General features: G+C 41.4%; 1 protein-coding gene across 3 annotated transcripts in view; it reads right to left on the bottom strand.

Annotated features, from left to right (window-relative positions):
* pus7 (pseudouridine synthase 7) overlaps nucleotides 1-11,316 on the bottom strand; it is a 57,732-nt gene extending 46,416 nt beyond the window's left edge. For 2 of the 3 annotated variants that reach the window (XM_072562716.1, XM_072562718.1), the window contains exon 1: nucleotides 11,243-11,316. The gene's annotated coding sequence lies outside the window, so the exon portion shown is untranslated. Of the gene's footprint in view, nucleotides 1-11,229 lie in introns of all 3 variants that reach the window. The other variant, XM_072562717.1, reaches the window with a different exon arrangement.
* Nucleotides 11,317-23,174: the final 11,858 nt, after the last annotated feature.

Raw genomic sequence — 23,174 nt, 5'->3', positions numbered from 1 at the left:
TACAAGAAGGATGTGGAAGCACTGGAAAAGGTGCAGAGGAAATTTACCAAGATGTTGCCTGGTAAGGAGAGAAGGTCTTATGAGGAAAGGCTGAGAGACTTGGGTCTGTTTGCATTGGAAAGAAGAAGGCTAAGAGGGGATTTAATAGAGATATACAAGATGATCAGAGGATTAAATAGGGTAGACAGTGAAAATTTTTTTCTTAGGATGATAACGTCAGCTTATACGAGGGGGCATAGCTACAAACTGAGGGATGATAGCTTTAAGACAGATGTCAGAAGCATGTTCTTTACTCAGAGTGGTAAGGCCATGGAATGCCCTGCCTGCCAATGTAGTTAACTCATCCACATTAGGGAGATTTAACCAGTCCTTGGATAAATGATGGATGATGGTGGGATAGTGTGGGGGGATGGGTTTAGATTAGTTCACAAGTCAGCGGAACATTGAGGGCCAAAGGGCCTGTTCTGCGCTGTATTATTCTATGTTCCATGTTCTATGTAGGCAAAAACAAAATACCTGAAATGCCTTGGCCCAGTAATCCTTACAGCAACTGTCCCAGCGTGGAACTTTGTTGCCTTGATGATCCTCATAAAGGCTTCCCACTTCTTATCCAGTACAATCATTGTAAACAGGTAGTTCTAAACGAACACTTCATAAAATGGCAAATTGGACTGTGAAATCTGATTCAGGTTGCAAACCCTCTAAAACATATGTAATCCAAATGTTCTTTTTCCAATTTAAACCGACACTTTCTATCTTCATTGTGACCTTCAGTCTATATAACCATGCATTAATCCCAAAAGGTAAATTAAATCCAATTAAAGTAATTTCACATTATTAGTAACCTGTGAACAAATATGTCTGAATATTTACTAGATGTAATCCATAATCATTAAAATCATACGCCCATACCCAATTCCTGCTCATTTATATGTAAACAAGAAAAGCACAATCTCCCTATGGAGCCTAGTGGACAGCAGCGACTCTTTCTTTCCACTGAGAAAAAATACCCATCTGTCTCCTATTCGTCAAAGAATTACATATCCAAGTTTCCATTTTCAAAAATTTATCCATAGGATGTGCACATTGTTGACTGGTTTTGCATTACCAAACTCTAGTTGCCCTTGAGGTGACGATGGAGAGTTGCCTTCTTGAACTATCAAAAACCATTTAGGTGTTATTAGAGAGGGAGTTCAGGATTCTGACCCAGTGACACTGAGGAATAGTGATATATTTCCAAGTCAGGATGTTGCTTTTGGCCTTCTCGATGCAGTGGGTTGGAAGATATAGACTAAGGAGCTGTTTTCTCTGCAAATGCACACGGTCTGCTACTGAGCATCAGTGGCGGAGGGACTGAATGTTAATCGATGTGGTGGTAATTAAGTCGTAGCTTTATCCTGGATGGTATCAAGCTTCTCAAGTGCTTTTGGAACTGCATTCATCCAGTCAAGTGGTGAGTATCCCAAAATACTTCTAATATTTGCCTTGTTGACCATATACAGGCTTCAGGGAGTCAGGTGGTTAGTTATTCACTGCAGGATTCCTAGCCTCATAGAGAGGTAAAGCACGGAAACTGACCTTTTGGTTCAACTTGTCTATGCTGATATCCTAACGTAATCTAGTCCCATTTGCCAGCACTTGGCCCACATCCCTCTAAACCTTCCTATTCATACAGCCACAATCTTAATACGGATGATGTAGTTCAATTTCTGGTCAAGCTCAATATATTGCTAGTGAAGTATTTAGCAAAGTTAATACAACTGAATATCAAGGAGCTCCAATTAGTTTATCTCCTGTTGAAGATGTTCATTACCTGGCACTTGTACAGGACAAATGTTACTTGTGACATCAGTCCAAACCTGAATATAGTCAGGTTTTGTCACATTTGGACATGGAATCCTTCAGTATCTGTGGATTTGAGAATCGTACTGAACATTGTGCAGTCATCAGCAGTCATCTGACCTTATGGTGGAGGAAGGTCATTGATGAAGTAGTTGAAGATAGTTTGAGCCCTAGTACACTACTCTGAGGAATGCCTGCAGAGTTGCTCTGGAACTGAAATGACTGACCTCCAACTACCATAATCAATTTCCTTTGTGCCTGGTATTCAATATTCCCAGTGAATTGAGTTTTGTTCGGGCTTTCTAATACCACACTTGGTCATACAGCATGGAACGAGAACCTTAGGTCCAACCATTCATGCCAATCATGTTCCCAAAGTAAACTAGTCCGACCTGCCTGCGCTTGGCCCAAAGCTCTTCCTGAAGAAGGGCTTATGCCCGAAACGTCGATTCTCCTGCTCCTCGGATGCTGCCTGGCCTGCTGTGTTTTTCCAGCACCACACTTTTCAACTCTGGTCTCCAGCATCTGCAGTCCTCACTTTCTCCAAAGCTCTTCAAATCTTTCCTATTCATTAACTTATTCAAATATCTTTTAAACATTGTAACTGTACCTGTATCCACCAGTTTCTCCAGCAGATCATTCTACACATACAGTCATAGAGAGGTAAAGCACGGAAACTGACCTTTTGGTTCAACTTGACTATGCTGATATCCTAACGTAATCTAGTCCCATTTGCCAGCACTTGGCCAATATCCCTCTAAACCTTCCTATTCATATACCGATCCAGATACTTTTAAATATTTTGATTGTACCAGCCTCTACCACTTCCTCTGGCAGCTCATTCCATACATGCACCACCCTCTGCATGAAAAATTGTCACTTAAATCCATTTTAAAGTTTTCCCCTCTCACCCTAATCCTATAATCTCTAGTTCTGGACTTCCCCACCCAAGAGAAAATACCTTGTCTATTTATCCAATCCATGCCCCTCATGAGGGGTTTACAAACTCACGAGGAGCATGGATAGGGTGAATAGCCAAGTTCTTTTTCCCAGGGTAGTGGAGTCTAAAACTAGAGGCATAGGTTTAAGGTGACAGGGAAAAGATTTAAAAGGAACTTGAGGGGCAACCTTTTCCATGCAGAGGGTGATGCATGTATGGAACAAGTTACCAGAGGTTGTGGCAGAAGTGAGTACAATTCCTACATTTAAAACACATCTGAATGGGTATATGAATAGGAAGGGTTTGGAGGGATATGGGCCAAATGCTGGCAGATGGTACTAGATCAGTTTAGGACATCTGTTGGTGCAAACAAGTTGGACTAAAGGGTCTGTTTCTGTGCTGTATACCTCTATATAACTCAGTGTTATCCTTGACTTCCTTCTTAAGTTATGAACAATATTTCACATTTTTACAGTTCCTTTGCCTTTTGGGAATATACTCAAATTGAGAGGTATTTAGTATCTCCCTAAGCATTTGCCACTGTTCTTCAACTATCCCGCCCTTTAATACTTTTGTCCAGTCCACTAGGACCAACTACTTCTTCAGGCCTGTGTATTTACCTTTGCCTAGCACTAAAACTCTAATATATGATTCTGTCTTTACTCTTTCAATCTGAATTTAACTCCAGATGCAGTGTCACCAGTGCCCAGAAAATCTGAAGCATAACCTCCATACTTTGTATTCAGTTCCCTTTATAATATTTGAATTTCTTTCCTAATTACTTAGTGTCTGACACTAGCCTTTTGTGATTTGCACACTTGATCCCAAAGTCTTTTTGCACTTCAAAGCTTTGCAATCTCTCACCATTTAGATAACATGGTTTTTTTAATTCTCCCAGTCATTCTCACACTTTCCCATATTATATTCCATTTTCCAGATTTTCGCCCCATTCATTTTACCTCTCTGTATCTTTTGTAGTCTCCTTATATCGTCTTCACAACTTGTTTTCCGATCTGTCTTCACATCATCAGCAAAATTGGAAACTGTACCTTCTTTCCTTTCATCCAAATAATCTACATAAATTGTGAAGAGATGAATTCCCAGCACTGATCCCTGTGGCACATCATTTGTTACAACTTGCGAAAACTGCAAAAGACTTCTGTCTGTCTGCTGTCTGCTTCCTGTTAGCTAGCCAATCTTCTATTTATGCCAATCTTCTACCCGCTTCACCTTGAGCTTTTATTTTACATAATATCTTTTGATATGACACTTTATCATGTACCTTCTGGAAATCTAAGCACATTACATCCACCAGTTCCCCTTTATCTACAGTAATTATTACTTCCTTAAACAACTCCATTAAATTGGTTAAACACATTTGTCTTTCACAAAACCATGTTGGTTTTGCCTAATTACCTTAAACTTACCAAATTCCCTGCTGTAAGTTTCATAATGGCTGCTAACACTTGCCCTATGGTAAAAGTTAACCTAACTGGCCTGTAATTTTTGCTCTCTTGTTCTCTTCTTCCCTTCCTCCCCTTTGTGTTAAGGGGTTATATTTGCTATTTTCTAATGGGACCTTCTCCAGATCAAGGGAGTTCTGGAAAAAAAAATAAAGCCAATGAAACAACTATCTGATACTGCTCTTAAGACCCTTCTGTGAAGCCCGGCAGGATCTGAGCATTTGTCAGGCCCCCAGTCCCAACAATTCATTCTGTATGATATCTCTGGTGATTGTAATTTGCTGAGTTATTTTCTTTCTTCCATTTGCTCATTTGTAATTGTTGTTGGAATGTTCCTTGTGTCCTCTGCAGTGAAGACTGAGCAAAATAACTATTCAATTAATTAAGGACAAAGGGTAACTAGGGAGAGAATAGAGCCCCTCAAAGATCAGCAAGGTGGCCTTTGTGTGGAGTCACAGAAAATGGGGGAGATACTAAATGAATATTTTGCATCAGTATTTACTGTGGAAAAGGATATGGAAGATATAGACTGTAGGGAAATAGATGGTGACATCTTCCAAAATGCCCAGATTACAGAGGAGGAAGTGCTGGATGTCTTGAAACGGTTAAAGGTGGATAAATCCCCAGGACCTGATCAGGTATACCTGAGAACTCTGTGGGAAGCTGGAGAAGTGATTGCTGGGCCTCTTGCTGAGGTATTTGTCTCATCGATAGTCACAGGTGAGGTGCCGGAAGACTGGATGTTGGCAAACGTGGTGCCACTGCTTAAGGAGGGTGGTAAGGATAAGCCAGGGAACTATAGACCAGTGAGCCTGACCTCAGTTGTGGGCAAGTTGTTGGAGGGAATCCTGAGGGACAGGATGTACATGTATTTGGAAAGGCAAGGACTGATTAGGGATAGTCAACATGGCTTTGTGCGTGGGAAATGATGTCTCATAAACTTGATTGAGGTTTTTGAAGAAGTAACAAAGAGGATTGATGAGGGCAGAGCGTAGATGTGATCTGTATGGACTTCAGTCAGGCGTTCGACAAGGTTCCCCATGGGAGACTGATTAGCAAGGTTAGATCTCATGGAATACAGGGAGAACTAGCCATTTGGATGCAGAACTGGCTCAAAGGTAGAAGATAGAGGGTGGTGGTGGAGGGTTGTTTTTCAGACTGGACACCTGTGACCAGTGGAGTGCCACAAGAATCGATGCTGGGCCCTCTACTTTTTGTCATTTATATAAATGATTTGGATGTGAGCATAAGAGGTACAGTTAGTAAGTTTGCAGATGACACCAAAATTGGAGGTGTAGTGGACAGCGAAGAGGGTTACCTCAGATTACAACAGGATCTTGACCAGATGGGCCAATGGGCTGAGAAGTGGCAGATGGAGTTTAATTCAGATAAATGCCAGGTGCTGCATTTTGGGAAAGCAAATCTTAGCAGGACTTATACACTTAATGGTAAGGTCCTAGGGAGTGTTGCTGAACAAAGAGACCTCGTAGCTCCTTGAAAGTGGAGTCACAGGTAGATAGGAAAGTGAAGAAGGCGTTTGGTATGCTTTCCTTTATTGGTCAGAGTATTGAGTACAGGAGTTGGGAGGTCATGTTGCGGCTGTACAGGACATTGGTTAGGCCACTGTTGGAATATTGCGTGCAATTCTGGGCTCCTTCCTATCGGAAAGATGTTGTGAAACTTGAAAGGGTTCAGAAAAGATTTACAAGGATGTTGGCAGGGTTGGAGGATCTGAGCTACAGGGAGAGGCTGAACAGGCTGGGGCTGTTTTCCCTGGAGCATCGGAGGCTGAGGGGCGACCTTATAGAGGTTTACAAAATTATGATGGGCATGGATAGGATAAATAGGCAAAGTCTTTTCCCTGTGGTCGGGGGGGTCCAGAACTAGAGGGCATAGGTTTAGGGTGAGAGGGGAAAGATATAAAAGAGACCTAAGGGGCAACTTTTTCACACAGAGAGTGGTACGTGTATGGAATGAGCTGCCAGAGGATTTGGTGGAGGCTGGTACAATTGCAACATTTAAGAGGCATTTGGATGGGTATATGAATAGGAAGGGTTTGGAGGGATATGAGCCGGGTGCTGGCAGGTGGGACTAGATTGGATTGGGATATCTGGTTGGCATGGACAGGTTGGACCGAAGGGTCTATTTCCATACTGTACATCTCTATGACTCTGTCTGCTACTTTTTCATTTTCCTTTATCCCTTCTCCACAATCATATCCAATAAGGCCAATGCACATCTTGTCAACTCTTCTTTCTTGAATCTCTTGCTATCTGTTTTTATGTTTCTGCCTAGCTTTCTATCATCCTTTGATACAATCCTTCTTACAAGTTTTTCTAGTCATGCCTTGCTTTTTTTTTATTTCTGTCCAATCCTCTACCACCTTTCTTTGCATACTTATCAAAATTAAAGAAAAATTATGTACTATCTTTCGCCTTTCTAGGTAACATGGATGGAGCATCATCCCTTGAAATTTTTCTCACTGATTGAAATTTTATCTATTCTCTGTATTCTGAAATAACCCATTAAATGTATTGGTTAGACAATCCATCTTGACCACCTCCTGACCTCCCCACTATTATAAATGCCGGCTTGAGCTAGTTTGATTTGCTCCAGGAGATATTGCAAAATGGCTGCTGGCACTGGATCCTGCAAAGGCTATTTGCCCTTTCAACATTCTGGCAGTGGAACTGAAGACTTAAGCTACTTTAGTACAGTTACAACATTGGTATTTTCCAGCAATGTGGAAAATTGTCTCAGTGTTTCGTATTCATGCAAAACAGAATATTTTGAACCTGGACAATTATTGTGCCATCAGTCCACTCTGTATTATCAGCAACATGATGGAATATGTCATTGAGAATGCTATCAAATGGCACTTAATTAATAACCTGCTTACAGGCCTTCAACCAGTCTCACTGAGCTCCTGACCTAATTATAGTCTTGGTTCAAACATGCACAAAAAAAGCTGAATTCCTTTGGTGAAGTGAATGACAGCTCTTTACATTACTGCGGCTTTTGACTGAGTATGGTATGAAGGAGCTCTAGCAAAATTAAAGTCCGTGGGAAATCAGGAATACTATCCTCTAATTGTTGTCCTAACTAGGTTATACAAAGGAAGATAGTTGTGGAGACCAGTCATATAATTCTGTAACATCACTAGGAGATCCTCAGGGTTGTGTTCGACTCCCAATTCTCTTCAGTTGCTTCATCAATTACCTTCCCTCCATCATTATATCAGAAGTGGGGATGTTTGCTCGGTACTATTTGCCACTCCTCAAATACTGAAGCTGTTTGTGCCCTTATGCAGCAAGACCTGAACGTCATCTGACTTTGAGCTGATAAAATGCAAGTATCATAAATGAATTCCAGGCAAAGGCCATCTCCAAGAAGAAAAAAAATCTAGCTATCTCCCTGGATTTATAATAGTTGTAGCATCATTGAACACCTCACTATCAGCATCTTGATAATTTTCATTGAACAGAAATTAAACTGGACCAGCAGTGTAAATGCTGTGGCTACATGAGCAGGTCAGAGGCTAGGGACTTATATACTTAATGGTAACATCCTAGAGAGTGTTACTGAACAAAGAGACCTTGGAGTGCAAGTTCATAGCTCCTTGAAAGTGGAGTCGCAGGTAGATAGGATAGTGAAGGCGGTGTTTGGTATACTTTCTTTTATTGGTCAGTGTACTGAGTACAGGAGTTGGGACGTAATGTTGCAGCTGTACAGGACATTGGTTAGGCCACTGTTGGAATATTGTGTGCAATTCTGGTCTCCTTCCTATCGGAAAGATGTTGTGAAACTTGAAAGGGTTCAGAAAAGATTTACAAGGATGTTGCCAGGGTTGGAGGATTTGAGTTTTGGGGAGAGGCTGAACAAGCTGGGGCTGTTTTCCCTGGAGCGTCGGGGGCTGAGGGGTGACCTTATAGAGGTTTACAAAAATATGAGAGGCATGGATAGGATAAATAGACAAAGCTTTTTTCCTGGGGTTGGGGAGTCCAGAAATAGAGGGCATAGGTTTAGGGTGAGAGGGGAAAGACATAATAGGGACCTAAGGGGCAACCTTTTCACGCAGATGATGGTATGTTTATGGAATGAGTTGCCAGAGGAAGTGGTAGAGGCTGGTACAATTGCAAAATTTAAAAAGCATTTAGATGGGTATATGAATAGGAAGGTTTTGGAAGGATATGGGCCGGGTGCTGGCAGGTGGGACTAGATTGGGTTGGGATATCTGGTCAGCATGGACGGGTTGGACTGAAGGATCTATTTCCATGCTGTACATCTCTATGACTCTATGGTTGCAAATGTTTCAGTATTACCTTTTGTACAATTTGGTAGGCTCCCCCATAATTGAGGTTAGAAATATTTGTAGATCCTCCTTCCTTAATGTGTTACTTAATTGTCCACCACTGTTCAAGACTGCATGTAGCAGAACTACAAAGTTTTGAGACATTCTGCATCCTTCATACCTTCAGAGCTTCCTCCAAGCAATGTCCAACATTAAGGAGTACTGATTCATCAGCTGAGTTTTTTTTGAGGGGTGTGCAGGGAAGCAGGGATAGTTGGTATGTGATAATCAGTAGGTTATGTTTGACCTGATGCCATGAGATTTCATTGGGGGTTCTTGACTACTAGTCCAATTACAATATCACTATGCCAAAAGCTCATGCATGCTTAACACCATGTGTTACTATTTTCATTATAAATTGGTCATGAATTATGTATTAAATGCCTCTTGAAAGTCCATACATACTTGGACTACACTATCTTCATCAGCCCCATCTGCTATTGCAAATTATTCAAACCAGACAACTCAGCCAAGATTTGCCTCGAATAAATGTGTGTTGGCTACACCTTATCATTCCACACCTCTCAAAGTATGTACTCCTAATGATTTTCTCATCACTGTTGTTAAATTGACTGACATGTAATTGGTTCAAAAAAAGGGAAGACAAATAGGGTGTTTAACATTTACAGTTTGACCCTCTGGATCCCAACCATATTAGAGTGGAATTGAAAATTGTGCTGAGCTTCTCCTACCCCCACTTTTAACTTGCCACAGCCATTTAGATACAAGTGAACAAGTGACTTATTAACTTTTAAGTGATTTCACTCTATTTAATGCTTCCTTCTTCTGGTGTCCAATGTCTCTACACTTCATCTTTCTAACTGAATGAGTACTTAACACCTACTTCCCACAAAAAAATTTAATCGATGTTGCTGTCATCAGACATATACACCGCCTTCACAGCATTATTTCCATTTTGCTCTTAATGAGTTACACTAATCATTTTACTGTTTTACTTTTTATAACTTTATACAGGATTTTTGAATAGTCATAGAGGTTTTACAGTACAGAACAAAGCCCTTCATAGTGTCCACACAGGTCACCAATCATCTTCTATTCTAATCCTATTTTCCAGCACTTGGCCTCACTGGAGGCTTACTGATGATGTTACCTAGTATGCTGATGAAACGTTTGAAAAATGAATCTTCCAGCTCAGTGAGCAAACTTACATCCAGAACTTGGCCTGCAGCGTTGTAAGCTATGGCAATTCAGATGTTCAACTAAATAATTCTTAAGTGTCTTGATGGTTCCCACCTCTACCAACCTTTTAGGAATGGGTTCCACATCCCACAAACTTCTTGTTGAAAACAATTTTTCTCAATCCTCAAACTTCCCGCTCACTACCTTAAATATGAGCCCTCCAGTTATTCACCTTACTACTAAAGGGAAACATTTCTGCTTGTCTCACTCATCTACGTTCCTCATAACCCTTTACAGCTCAATCACATACCACTCAGCCTTCTCTGTTCTAAGAGAAACAACCTGAGTCACTCCCTTCATAGCTGTATCACTCCAGCTTAGGCAACACCTTAGTGAATCTCTTCTGCACTTTTTAATATATTCCCTGTAGTGCAATGACCAGAACAGTGCACTGTACTCAAACCTTAATAAAATTATATACAACTCCATTACAACCTTAGTGCTCTTGTATTCAATGCTTCGGCTAATAAAGGCAAGTATCCCATATTCTTTAATGACTTTACCTACTTGACTTGCTACCTTCAAGGATCCATAAGACATGTGTACTAAAGCCATTCTGATTCCCTGTAATTCCTTGGGTCCTACTACTTTGATGCAGTTCCTTGTTTGTCCTTCCAGAATGCATTACTTCAAAATTTTCAGGATTAAATTCAATTCATCTGACCAGCCTGCCAATATTATCCTGAAGTCTAAGGTTTTCTTCCTCAACTACTTACCACATCACCAATCTGATTAATTTACAAACTTACTGATCATACCTCCAAATATTGATCATTAAAATACACAAACAGCAAAGGTCCCATCATCAGACTTTGTAGTACATTACTGGAATTCCTGTCACAGTACTTAATAAATGATTCTTATACTTCCCGTTTGCTCTTCTTACATATTTTAACTTCAATCTGAATTCTAGTTAGTCATTAACCGCATATCCTTCATCATCTACAGCTTTTGATAAATTATTTTCTTCTCCACAGGACAACGTTTGGTCTGTACCCAAAGTGACTTATCCATCTTGAGGGTCCATTACTCATTTACGCTTTTGCTAACCACTTTTTGTTTCCAAATCATCTTTACCAGATCCCTTCTAAAAATCAATAAAGCTTCCAGTTGCCTATTCTCAGTACCTATGTAAATACTATACACCACAGCAGCTTACACTTGTTAATGCCCATCATTATTTTTTGGTGGCTTGCATATGTATAAACTTCAAGCAAAAGCTGTTATTCCGTATGCAGTGTTAGATTCCTCTCCTAAGTGCATTTAAAAGTACGTTTCCCCACAGCGGATGAAGGCTGCAAACCATGGCGCACTATTAGAGGGCCTCACTTGATATCGCATAAGCGTATTCTCTCACAACATCTACACACCATTAACAGGCCACTAATTAGGCACCCGATCTAGCGCGGTAGATTAAATAAAGACAACATTACCCGCACCACTCACCAGACCCACGCCCAAACTACACACAAGAACCACGTGGATGACCCGGAGAAGACGAGACCACGCCCACTTCCTGCTTGCTGATTGGTCAATCCAGCAAATGACCCATGGTCTGACGCAGGGACTGGGTCGGCGTGTGACGTGTGAGGTCCTGGGACGCAGGAAGTGGTTGCGGCCCTGACAGCTTGTCAGTCAACTCAATATCGCCAAAATAATAGTGACGTTTTGTGAGAAAAAAGTAAAACTGCCAGTGTGCTCCTTGCGAATATTGTTCTCAATGCCGAATGATCCTAAATATCGCTTCTTGGTGAAGGGTATAGGTATATACAAGGGGCAGCTCGAACAAAAGATTTAGCAATTATGTTGTTTGGGTTAGGGTGACAGTAGCGCACTCCATTAACTATGGTCATTCCAATGAGACCGATTATGATCGGTTTGAAATTTACAGACGTTAGTGCATCAAGAGATGCAACTTAATGAAATCAATGGAAACGCATTGCATTCAACATTCGCACTGCATTTAAAAAGTCCCGAAAGAACTGCGGGTGCTGGAAATTAGAAGTAAAAACAGAAATTACTGGAAAAGCTAAGCAGGTCTTACAGCATCTTTGGCGAGAAACCAGAGTTAACGTTTCGGGTCCATTGACCCTTTCTCAGTCGAACTACATTTCCATTCCATAAACTAAATAGTGTTTTTATTCACGTTTCTGAAAGTATCCTGTATTTGTTACCTTCAAATTATTGCAGAGTTGAACGACTTCCATTTATAAAGTTACTGTTGTAATCTTGGGAAGACCAGTTGCCAAACCACGTTGTGATGCATCCAGATAAGAATGCTTTCTATGGGGCATATTTAAAAATTGACAACTGACAGCCAATTTGCACCCAGCAAGCTCCCCACAAACAACAATGCCTATGTTAATGACGTTACAAATCACACAATACCAGGTTATAATCCAACAGGTTTAATTGGAAGCACTAGCTTTCGGTCCGCCACTCTTTCACAACCACCTGATGAAGGGGTGACACTCCGAAAGCTAGTGCTTCCAATTAAACCTGTTGGACTATAATTTGGTGTTGTGTGATTTGTAACTTTGTACACCCTAGTCCAACACTGGCATCTCCAAATCATGATTACTATGTTAATTACCAAATAGTCTGTTTTACTGATATTGTTTTGAAGATAGGTATTGTATAAATGTAACTAGCCATATCCAGATTCTTAAGTAGGCACATCTGGATTAGTGACTAATGTTTGAGACTATTGCGATGAAGATTTGATTTATTATTATCACATGTACCTAGGTACAGTGAAAGATTTTGAGCTGCGTACAGGCAGATCATACTATACAGTGCATAATGTAATAGAACAGAGTGAAGAATACAATGTTACAGCTGCAAAAAGGTGCACAGAAAGCAAGCACACCATTGAATTTAAAATGTGACAAGTTCATTCAGAAGTCTAATACTGTTCTTAAATCTGTTTATATGTTATAATGGAAGAGAGTGGAAGAGAATGTAACTGAGGTGGGAGGGGTCTTTGATTATGTTGGTTGCTTTCACGAGGCAGTGGTCGTGTAAATGAAGTAAATGGTTGGAAGGCTAGTTTGCATGATAGACTGAGCTATGTTCACAATTTTCTGTAGTTTCTTGGGGTCTTGGGAAGAGCTGTTACCAAACCATGCCATGATGCATCCAGATAGAATGCTTTCTATGGTGCATATACAAAAAATTGGCAAGAATCCTTGTGGAAATGCCAAATTTCCTTAGCCTCCCAGGGAAGCAGAGTTGTTGTGCTTTCTTGAGCATTGCATCGATATGGGTAGACCAGAACATATTGTTGGTGATCATCACTTCCAGGAATTGGACACTCTCAACCATCTCCACCTCAGACCATTGATGCAGACAGGGGTGTGCCCTCCACTCTGCTTCTTGAAGTCAATGACCAGCTCCTTCATTTTGCTGAGTCTGAGAGATTGTTGTCTTTACACAATGCCACTAAGCACTCAATCACTTATCTGTATTCTGTCCTGTGGAAACCTGGAATCAAAGCCAGACCAGTGCTGGAACCAGGAACACAATGACCCAACGTTGAGGAGGCCTGACTGATCCAGCCACAAGACTCCCTCGAAGAGGCAAAATTGCAAATGGTTCCCAGGACCCCATCAGGAGCACCCACTACCGTCACCAACACCCAGGATCAACGAGGAGCAGACATTTAACCAGGAAATGTGAAACAACACTATTATTGATCAATGATGGTTTCAAAAGCTAGAAAATGCCAAAGACTACATTTTGAATGAAAACACTGCAATCATAATTTCAGATGTATTGTTAGTATGATGGAAAATGTATTTAAGAAATCTAAATAAGGAATTTTGAGACAGATGGGCATGATAGAGGAACCAATTCAGCATATTTTGGGAGAAAATAGCAGTTCGATATAAAAATGTAGTTAAAACAGATGGAATATCATTTTTGAGAATGAGTTTGAGACAGTAATTCTGAAAGAAAGGAACATAGTACCTGAGCAAAGAAACCTAATATCAATGTTGGCCGGCATAAGGAAAATGAAAGGTTATTTAGTGATTAGGAATAGATTCGGTAAATTAAGTTCATGTTGGGGGAAATGCAACTCTAAATCTATGTTTTTCAGTTTGACCAAAATTTTGAAGACTAATATAGCTCTTCAATGAAGTTTAGTGGAGAAGAAGTGCTGCTTACAAGTTGCTCAGAACCAGCAAGACCATAAGACATGGGGGCAGATATGAGCCATTCAGCCTAACAAGACTGCTCTGCTATTCAATGAGGTCATAGCTGATCTGATTGTCCTCAACTCCACTTTCCTATTTTTTCCCACAATCCTTGTTTCTCCGAATAAAAATCTGTAAGTTCAGCCTTGAGTATATTTAACAACTCAACTTTTACAGCCCTCTGCAGTAAAGAATTCCACAAATTTACTACACCTGAAAGAAGAAATTCTCTCTCATCTACTTTAACAGGGTATTACAACGCAGAGGGGTTGAACCCCTCTGTTAATTAAAACCAAACACCGAGAAAAGCTCACCTCAACTCCGTAATCTGTTAAAATATGAGTAACAAAGAACTCTTAAATTCCACTATTTAAAGAAAAATAACAATTTATTTTCTTTACTCGAATAGTGAACACTAAACAACAACTATTCACAAATCCAAGCCCCCGTTTTCTTACCTACTAACTATCTGACTCCGACTCCATAATAATATGCTGTTCCATTAACACACTTATTAAACATTACATTAACTTAATCTCAAAACCATAGAGTCTCTATCTTCCCCATTGTCTTCACTCTTCCAGTTGCTGATCTCCCTGGGTAGTCTTCTTTAGTTTTACTGCAGGTATGTTTCACATGAAAAGGTACCTTGGATAGAGTTTTCAAATTTCTTTGAGAGCAAGATGTTAGATGGGCAGTTAGCTCTCTGGCTCTACAGTAGTTTCTCGCTGTTCGATGGCAGTTGCTCTCCATCTATTTTCAAACTATGGGATTTATATAACACCCCCCCCCCATGACACATTAAATTCTTATAATTTGATTGATTTCCAGGTGTCAAAACAATAACATTCAAATTCATTTATCTTCTGCTATCCTGGGCATAATTTAAATTAATTGGTTAAATTTGAATTGTTGTCAAAACAACAACCAAAACTCAAGTATCCATTTAACAACCAATTGTTACATTTATCTATTTTTTGGAACAGCTCGTCTCCCAGCCTTTCCATTAGGGCAGCTGAGCCTGCACTTTAAGTTGACTTCAAAAATTCAGAAAACACTTTCTATTTTAAAGTGAACATACATGCTTTCGACTTCATAACAAGGCTGACCCCTTATTCTGAGATTAAGCCATTCGGTCCTAGACTATCCCACAGAGAGAAACTACCTTTCCACATCTACCTATCAAATTTAATATAGGTTTCAATTTTCCAAAATTGTCCAGATTCTGCAAAGCTACCATCTGATTGGAAAATAGTCAGTGTAACTCTTCCAATCAAGAAAGGGTGAGACATAAATCGGGAAATGACAGAGCATTTTGTTTAACATCTGTTTTAATGAATATACTAGAATCTATTAATAAAAAGAGGTTCTAAATGAACAGTTAAATCTAAGTGCAATCAGGCTGTGTTAACATGGTTTTATGAAAGAGAAATCATGTTTAACTAATTTAGTAGTGTTTTTTATGTAAGTAAAATGCAAGATGGATGAAATCAAGATGGATGTTCATACTGCTATAACCTATAGATGTTGTATACTTGGATATCCAAAAGGCAATCAAGAAGGTGCTACCTCAAAGCTGACACAGCAAGATATAATAAATTGAGTTCTGCAGGGTGAGTACCGGGGCCTCAACTACTTACAATCTATATTAATTGCTGACTATAAGAACAAATGTACAGTTTGTAAATTTGGTGACATCATGAAGACAGACATTGTTCAATAGACAATAGACAATAGGTGCAGGAGTAGGCCATTCAGCCCTTCGAGCCTGCAACGCCATTCAATATGATCATGGCTGATCATTCCTAATCAGTATTCTCTTCCTGCCTTATCTCCATAACCCTTGATTCCACTATCTTTGAGAGCTCTATCCAACTCTTTCTTAAATGACTGGGCCTCCGCTGCCCTCTGGGGCACAGCATTCCACACAGCCACCACTCTCTGGGTGAAGATGTTTCTCCTCATCTCTGTCCTAAATGGTCTACCCCGTATTTTTAAGCTGTGTCCTCTGGTTCAGCACTCACCCATCAGCAGAAACATGTTTCCTGCTGCAAGAGTGTACAATCCTTTCATAATCTTATATGTCTCAATCAGATCCCCTCTCAATCTTCTAAACTCAAGGGTATACAAGCCCAGTCGCTTCAGTCTTTCAGTGTAAGGTAATCCCGCCATTCCAGGAATTGACCTCGTGAACCTACACTGCACTCCCTCAACAGCCAGAATGTCTTTCCTCAAATTTGGAGACCAGAACTGCACACAGTACTCCAGGTGCGGTCTCACCAGGGCCCTGTACAGCTACAGAAGCACCTCTTTGCTTCTATACTCAATTCCTCTTGTTATGAAGGCCAGCATGCTATTAGCCTTCTTCACTACCTGCTGTACCTGCATGCTTGCCTTCATTGACTGGTGTACAAGAACACCCAGATCTCTCTGTACTGCCCCTTTACCGAAATTGATTCCATTGAGGTAGTAATCTGCCTTCCTGTTCTTGCCACCAAAGTGGATAACTATACATTTATCCACATTAAACTACATCTGCCATGCATCTGCCCACTCACCTAACTTGTCCAGGTCACCCTGTAATCTCCTAACATCCTCATCACATTTCACCCTGCCACCCAGCTTTATATCATCAGCAAATTTGCTAATGTTATTGCTGATACCATCTTCTATAGCATTAACATATATTGTAAAAAGCTGTGGTCCCAGCATGGATCCCTGCGGTACCCCACTGGTCACTGCCTGCCATTCCAAAATGGAGCCGTTTATCACTACTCTTTGTTTCCTATCAGCCAACCAATTTTCAATCCAATCTAGTACTTTGCCCCCAATACCATGCGCCCTAACTTTACTCACTAACCTCCTGTGTGGGACTTTATCAAAAGCTTTCTGAAAGTCCAGGAACACTACATCTACTGGATCTCCCTCGTCCATCTTCAGAGTCACATTCTCAAAAAATTCAAGAAGATTAGTCAAGCATGATTTCCCCTTCATAAATCCATGCTGACTCTGTCCTATCCTGTTACTACTATCCAGATGTGCTGTAATTTTGTCCTTTATAATAGACTCCAGCATCTTTCCCACCACTGAGGTCAGACTAACTGGTCTATAATTTCCTGCTTTCTCTCTCCCACCTTTCTTAAAAGTGGTATAATATTAGCCACCCTCCAATCCTCAGAAACTGACCCCGAATCTATCGAACTCTGGAAAATAATCACCAACGCATCCACGATTTCCCGAGCCACCTCCTTCAGTACCCTGGGATGTAGACCATCAGGCCCCGGAGACTTATCAACCTTCAGACCTAACAGTCTCTCCAACACCAAATCCTGGCAAATATAAATTCCCGTAAGTTCAGGTCCTTCAGCCACTGTTACCTCAGGGAGATTGCTTGTGTCTTCCCCAGTGAACACAGATCTGAAGTACCCATTTAATTCTTCTGCCATTTCTTTGTTCCCCGTAATATATTCCCCTGTTTCTGTCTTCAAGGGCCCAATTTTAGTCCGAACCATTTTTTTGCCTTGCACATACCTAAAAAAGCTTTTACTATCCTCCTTTATATTATTGGCCAGTTTACCTTCGTACCTCATTTTTCCTCTGCGTATTTCCTTCTTAGTAATCCTCTGTTGCTCTTTAAAAGCTTCCCAGTCCTCAGTTTTCCCACTTATCTTTGCTATGTTATACTTTTTCTCTTTTAACTTCCCTCATCAGCCATGGCTGCCCATGCCTCCTCCTGGGATCTTTCTTCCTTTTAGGAATGAACTGATCCTGCAACGTCTGCATTATACAAAGAAATATCCGCCATTGTTCCTCCACAGTCATCCCTGCTAACTTTGAACTTTGGCCAGCTCCTCCCTCATAGCTCCATAGTTCCCTTTATTCAACAGAAGTACTGTCACTTCCGACTGTACTCTCTCCCTCTCAAATTGCAGATTGAAGCTTAATGTATTATGGTCACTACTTCCCAATGGCTCCTTCACTTCGAGGTCTCTGACCAATTCTGGTTAATTACACAATACCAGATCCAGAATTGCCTTCTTCCTGGTCGGCTCCAGCACCAGCTGCTCTAAGAATCCATCTCTGAGGCACTCCACAAAGTCTCTTTCTTGAGGTCCAATACCATCCTGATTCTCCCAGTCTACCTGCATGTTAAAATCCCCCATAACAACTGTAGTAACATCTTTGCGACAGGCCAATTTCAGCTCCTGATTCAACTTACATCCGACATCCAGACTACTGTTTGGGGGCCTGTAGATGACTCCCAAGAGGGTCTTTTTACCCTTAGTATTTCGCAGCTCTATCCACACTGACTCTACATCCCCCCGCGCAAGGGACTGAATATCCTCCCTTACCAACAAGGCCACCCCACCCCCTCTGCCCATCAGTCTGTCCTTACGATAGCTCGTGTAGCCTTGAATATTCACTTCCCAGGCCCTGTCCACTTGAAGCCACGTCTCAGTTATCCCCACAATATCGTATCTGCCAATTTCCAAAAGAGCCTCAAGCTCATCCATCTTATTTCTAATGCCGAATGCTTCGTGCATTCATGTATAGTATTTTTAATTTGTTACTGCCCTCACCCTTCCCATCAAGTCCTATTTCACTCAACCTTACAGCATGATCCCTTTCCAAGTTTTCTGCCTCATCGATACAGTTGTCTTTCTTGACTTCTCTTGTTCTAACTTTCCCTTCAATTTCCTTTTTAAACATCCAGTTTGTCCCCCCCCCCCGCTACTTAGTTTAAATGTAGCAGTGTTGCAGTAAAAAACCTGCCTGCCAGAATGCTGGTCCCTAACCTATTAAGGTGCAAACCGTCTCTCTTGTAGAATTTATGCTTGCCACAAAATATACCCCAATGATCCAAGAACTTAAATCCTTGCTTCCTGCACCAGTCCCCCAACCACGCATTCAAGTCCATTATCTCCCTGTTTCTGGCCACACCAGCCCGAGGAACTGGTAGCAAACCGGAGATAACCACCTTGGACGTCCTGCTTTTCAGCCTTCTTCCTAGTTCTCCGAAGTCCCACTGTAGTATGTTCCTCCTCTTCTTCCCGACATCATTTGTGCCGACATGTACCACCACCTCTGGCTCTTCACCCTCGTCCTTGAGGATTTCCTGCACTCTGTCCGTGATGTCTTTCACCCTGGCATCAGGAAGGCAACACACCATCCTTAAATCCCGTCTGCTGCCACAAAAACCCCGGTCAGTTCCTCTCACAATGGAGTCCCCTATTACCACGGCTCTGTGCGATGTCCGACTCTCCCGCTCTGCCTCTGCGCCAACTTTTGATTGACAGACCTGGCCGCCTTGCGAACTGGCAGTGTCATCAGTCTGTACTGTTTCCAAAAGCTTCAACTTGTTCCTGACAGGTACTTCTCCCGGGGTCTCTTGCACCTGTCTCCTCTCTGCCTTCCTCATCGTCTGCTCTCTTCTGCTCTCTTCTGGCATGAGTGGTGTAATAACCTCGTTGAAGGTCTTGTCCAGAAAGATCTCGTTCTCTCGGATGAGCCTAAGGTCCTCGAGTTCTTTCATCAGTGCTGCAATTTGTCCGGTCAATAGCTGAATGTGCACACACTTTCCACACATATACGAGCCAGACACACCAGAGTGGTTGACCTCCCACATCAAGCACATAGCGCACTGAACCAGCTGGGCAGTCATGTCTTCACCCTCTTCAACTGTGGTGTAATCACTTCACTCAACCTCCTTGTCAAAGACTCCTGAGCTGAAGCCTCACTCTTCGATCCAAACTTCCTTAGACCCTCTTTTTGTGGCAAGTCTGTGGACTCTTAATTTAGGTTAGAGGAGGAGGGAGGGAGGGAGACCCTACCTTGTAGGACCTGGGGTTTAGAACACACCCACTCTAATAGCAATCACTTACCTTCCCGACCGGCTTTGCGCTCCACCTGAACTTCCGCCCAGCTCCCACCGCTCTTTGCTGTGAAAAGGCAATAACAGTCAGGGGATGTTCAAATGGCAATAACAATGGAAATGGATAGCACTGGTACTTACATGGACTGCTGAGGGTAATCAAGATTATCAAGTGGATAGGAGAGTAAATCCTGAAGGTGACATAAGGAATCTGTAAAAGAATATAAGTGGTTTGAGTAGGCCAAAAAATGGTATATGGAGAATAATGTGGGAAATGTAAACTTGTGCTCTGAAAAGAAGAATAAAAACAGGATATTAATTAAACAGAGAGATTGTAGAACACTGCAAAACATTCTGGGTGTCCTCATACATAAATCACAAAATGTCAGTATGCGGATAAATCAACTGATTAGGAATTTAAGTGGGATGTCGTTTATTGAAAGGGGAATGGATATATAAGTAGGGATGTCCTGCTAGAGCATTGCGGACACACCTGAAATATTGTGTACACTTTTGGTTTCATCATTTAAGAAAGGACATAATTGCAATTGAAGTTCAGAGAAGGTTCACGATTCATTCCTGAAATGAAGGTGTTGTCATATGAAGAAATGTTGAACAAATTAGCCTGAATCTATTGGTGTTCGGAAGACTGAAAGGTGAATTTACTGAAGTAAATAATATTCTGATAAACCAGCTTATTATGCTATCGTTTGGGGCGAGGGGGGGTGTGGTGATGAGGTAGTTGGTGTAGAGTGCTAGTGGAGAAAAGATGTTGATAGCTGAGATAAAGTGATCAGAATGTGAGAATGGCAGAACAAGGTTGGGTCTCCTGCCAGACTTGAAAGGACAGACAATCCTACTGGGATGGGGGAAGAGAAGAGAGGACATAATAAGAGACCTTGGAGTGTAGGTTCATAGTTCCTTGAAAGGTAGATGGGATAGTGAAAGCGGCATTTGGTATGCTTTTCTTTATTGGTCAGAGCACTGCATATAGGAGTTGGGAGGTCATTTTGCAGCTGTACAGGACATTGGTTAGACCACTTTTTGAATATTGTGTGCAATTCTGGTCTCCCTCCTTTGGAAGAATGTTGTGAAACTTGAAAGGGTTCAAAAAAGATTTACAAGGATGTTGCCGGGTTTGGAGGATTTGAGCTATAGGGAGAGGCTGAATAGGCTGGGGCTGTTTTCCCTGGAGTGTTGGAGGCTGAGGGGTGCCATGATAGAGGTTTATAAAATTGTGTGGGGCACAGATAGGGTAAATAGACAAGGTCCTTCCCTGGGGTGAAGTCCAGAACTAGAAGGTATAGGTTTAGGGTGAGAGGGGAAAAATGTAAACATTTTCACACAGAGGGCGTTGCGTGTATGGAATGAGCTACCAGAGGAAGTGGTGGAGGCTGGTACAATTACAACAATTAAAAGGCATCTGGATGGATAGGAAGGGTTTAGAGGGCTATGGGCCAAGTGCTGGCAAATGAGTCTAGATTAGGATATCTGGTCGGCATGCATGAGTTGCACCAAAGGGTCTGTTTCTGTGCTGTATACCTCTATGACTCTATAACAAGATAAAAAAAAGGGAAGAAATGGTTAACAATTTTGAAGGTGTTGAACTCAATAATAAGTTCAGAAAGTTTTAAACACATTGCCCTGCTAGCATGCCCACCTATCTGTCCTCGGTATGGTGCAGTGTTCCAGTGAATCACAGAGCAAACTGGAGGACCGGCTGTGGAAAGGTTGGTATGATGTTTGTGCACAGACCGGAGGTGTTTCACAAAGCACTCACCCAGTCTGTGTGTTTTTTCTCCAATGTAGAAAAAACCACATTGGGTGGTAGTGGTACAAACATAGATTGCTGAGGGTAAGCATATTAATCAAGATGATTAAATGGAGTTTTTTTACAGATCAGCTGGCATCTAATGAATGTCACAACAGACTCTTGGGGTCTAAATGGCCTACATTATTTAAATAGAGCAAGACTGCAGAAAATTATAGTACAAAGGGATTTGGGAGTCTTCATGCATGAATCACAAAAAGCTAGCATCCATGTTCAGCAGGTATTGGAAAGAAAATTGACTGTTGGTCTTTATTTTAAAGGGAATGGAATATAAAAATAGAAAGACTTGATAAAATGATACAAGGGACTGGTCAGACGACAGCTGGAGTTCTGTGAGTAGTTTTGGACCCCTTACCTAAGGGAAGCATTAGAGATATTATATAAAAGGATCACTAGGTTGATTAGGTTGGGCCTGTACTCTGTAGAGTTTAGAGGAATGAAAGAATATTTGTTAATTAATTAATTAATTAAATAATTAAATTTAATTAAATAATTAAATACCCATTTGATTTTTAGATGGCTTGCCAGGTTAAATCCAGCACAAATCAGCACAATGTGTAACCTCATGGCCTGATATAACTACACTCAATCATTACCATCAAGCCATTGGATCAACCCTGGTTCAATGGAGAGTGCAGGAGGGCATGTCAGGAGCAGCACCAGGCATACATGAAGACAAGGTGTCAATCTGGTGAAGCCACCAAACAGGTTTACTTGCATGCCAAACAGCAAAGGCAGCAAGTGATAGACAGGGCTAAACGATTCCACAACCTACGAGCTCTACAGTTCTGCCACATTCAGTCGTGAATGGTGGTGGACGATTAAACAACTCACTGGAAGAGGAGGTTCCACAAATATCCCCATCCTCAATGATGGAAAAGCCAGGCACATAAGTGTAAAAGATAAGGCTGAAGCTTTTGCAGCAATCTTCAGCCAGAACTGCCGAGTGGTTGATCCATCTCAACATCCTTTAGTGGTCCCCAGCATTACAGATACCAATCTTCAGTCAATTCGATTCATTCCACATGATATCAAGGAACAGTTGGAGATATTGAATGCTGCAAAGACTATGGGCCCTGATAACATTCAGGTAATAGTACTGAAGATTTGTGCTCCACAACTTGCCGTTCCCCTAGGTAAGCTGTTCCAGTACAGTTACAAAACTGGTATCTACCCGACTGTGGAAATTTGCCCAGGTATGTCCTGTACATAAAAGGCAGGACAAATCCAACTGGGCCAATTACCACCCCATCAATCTATTCTTGATCATCAGTAAAGTGATGGAAGGTGTAATCAACAGCTACCAAACAGCACCTACTAAGCAATAACCTGCTCAGTGATGCCCAGTTTGGGTTCTGCCAAGGCCACTCAGCTCCTGACCTCATTACAGCCTTGGTTCAAATATGGACAAAAGAAATGAATTCCAGAGGAGAGATGGAAGTGAATGCCCTTGACATCAAGGCTGCATTCAACCAAGTG

The sequence above is a fragment of the Chiloscyllium punctatum genome, chromosome 44, assembly GCF_047496795.1.
Source record: "Chiloscyllium punctatum isolate Juve2018m chromosome 44, sChiPun1.3, whole genome shotgun sequence".
Taxonomy (NCBI): domain Eukaryota; kingdom Metazoa; phylum Chordata; class Chondrichthyes; order Orectolobiformes; family Hemiscylliidae; genus Chiloscyllium; species Chiloscyllium punctatum.
Note: the sequence above shows the minus strand (reverse complement) of the source record. Positions and strands in the feature narration are given on the sequence as shown.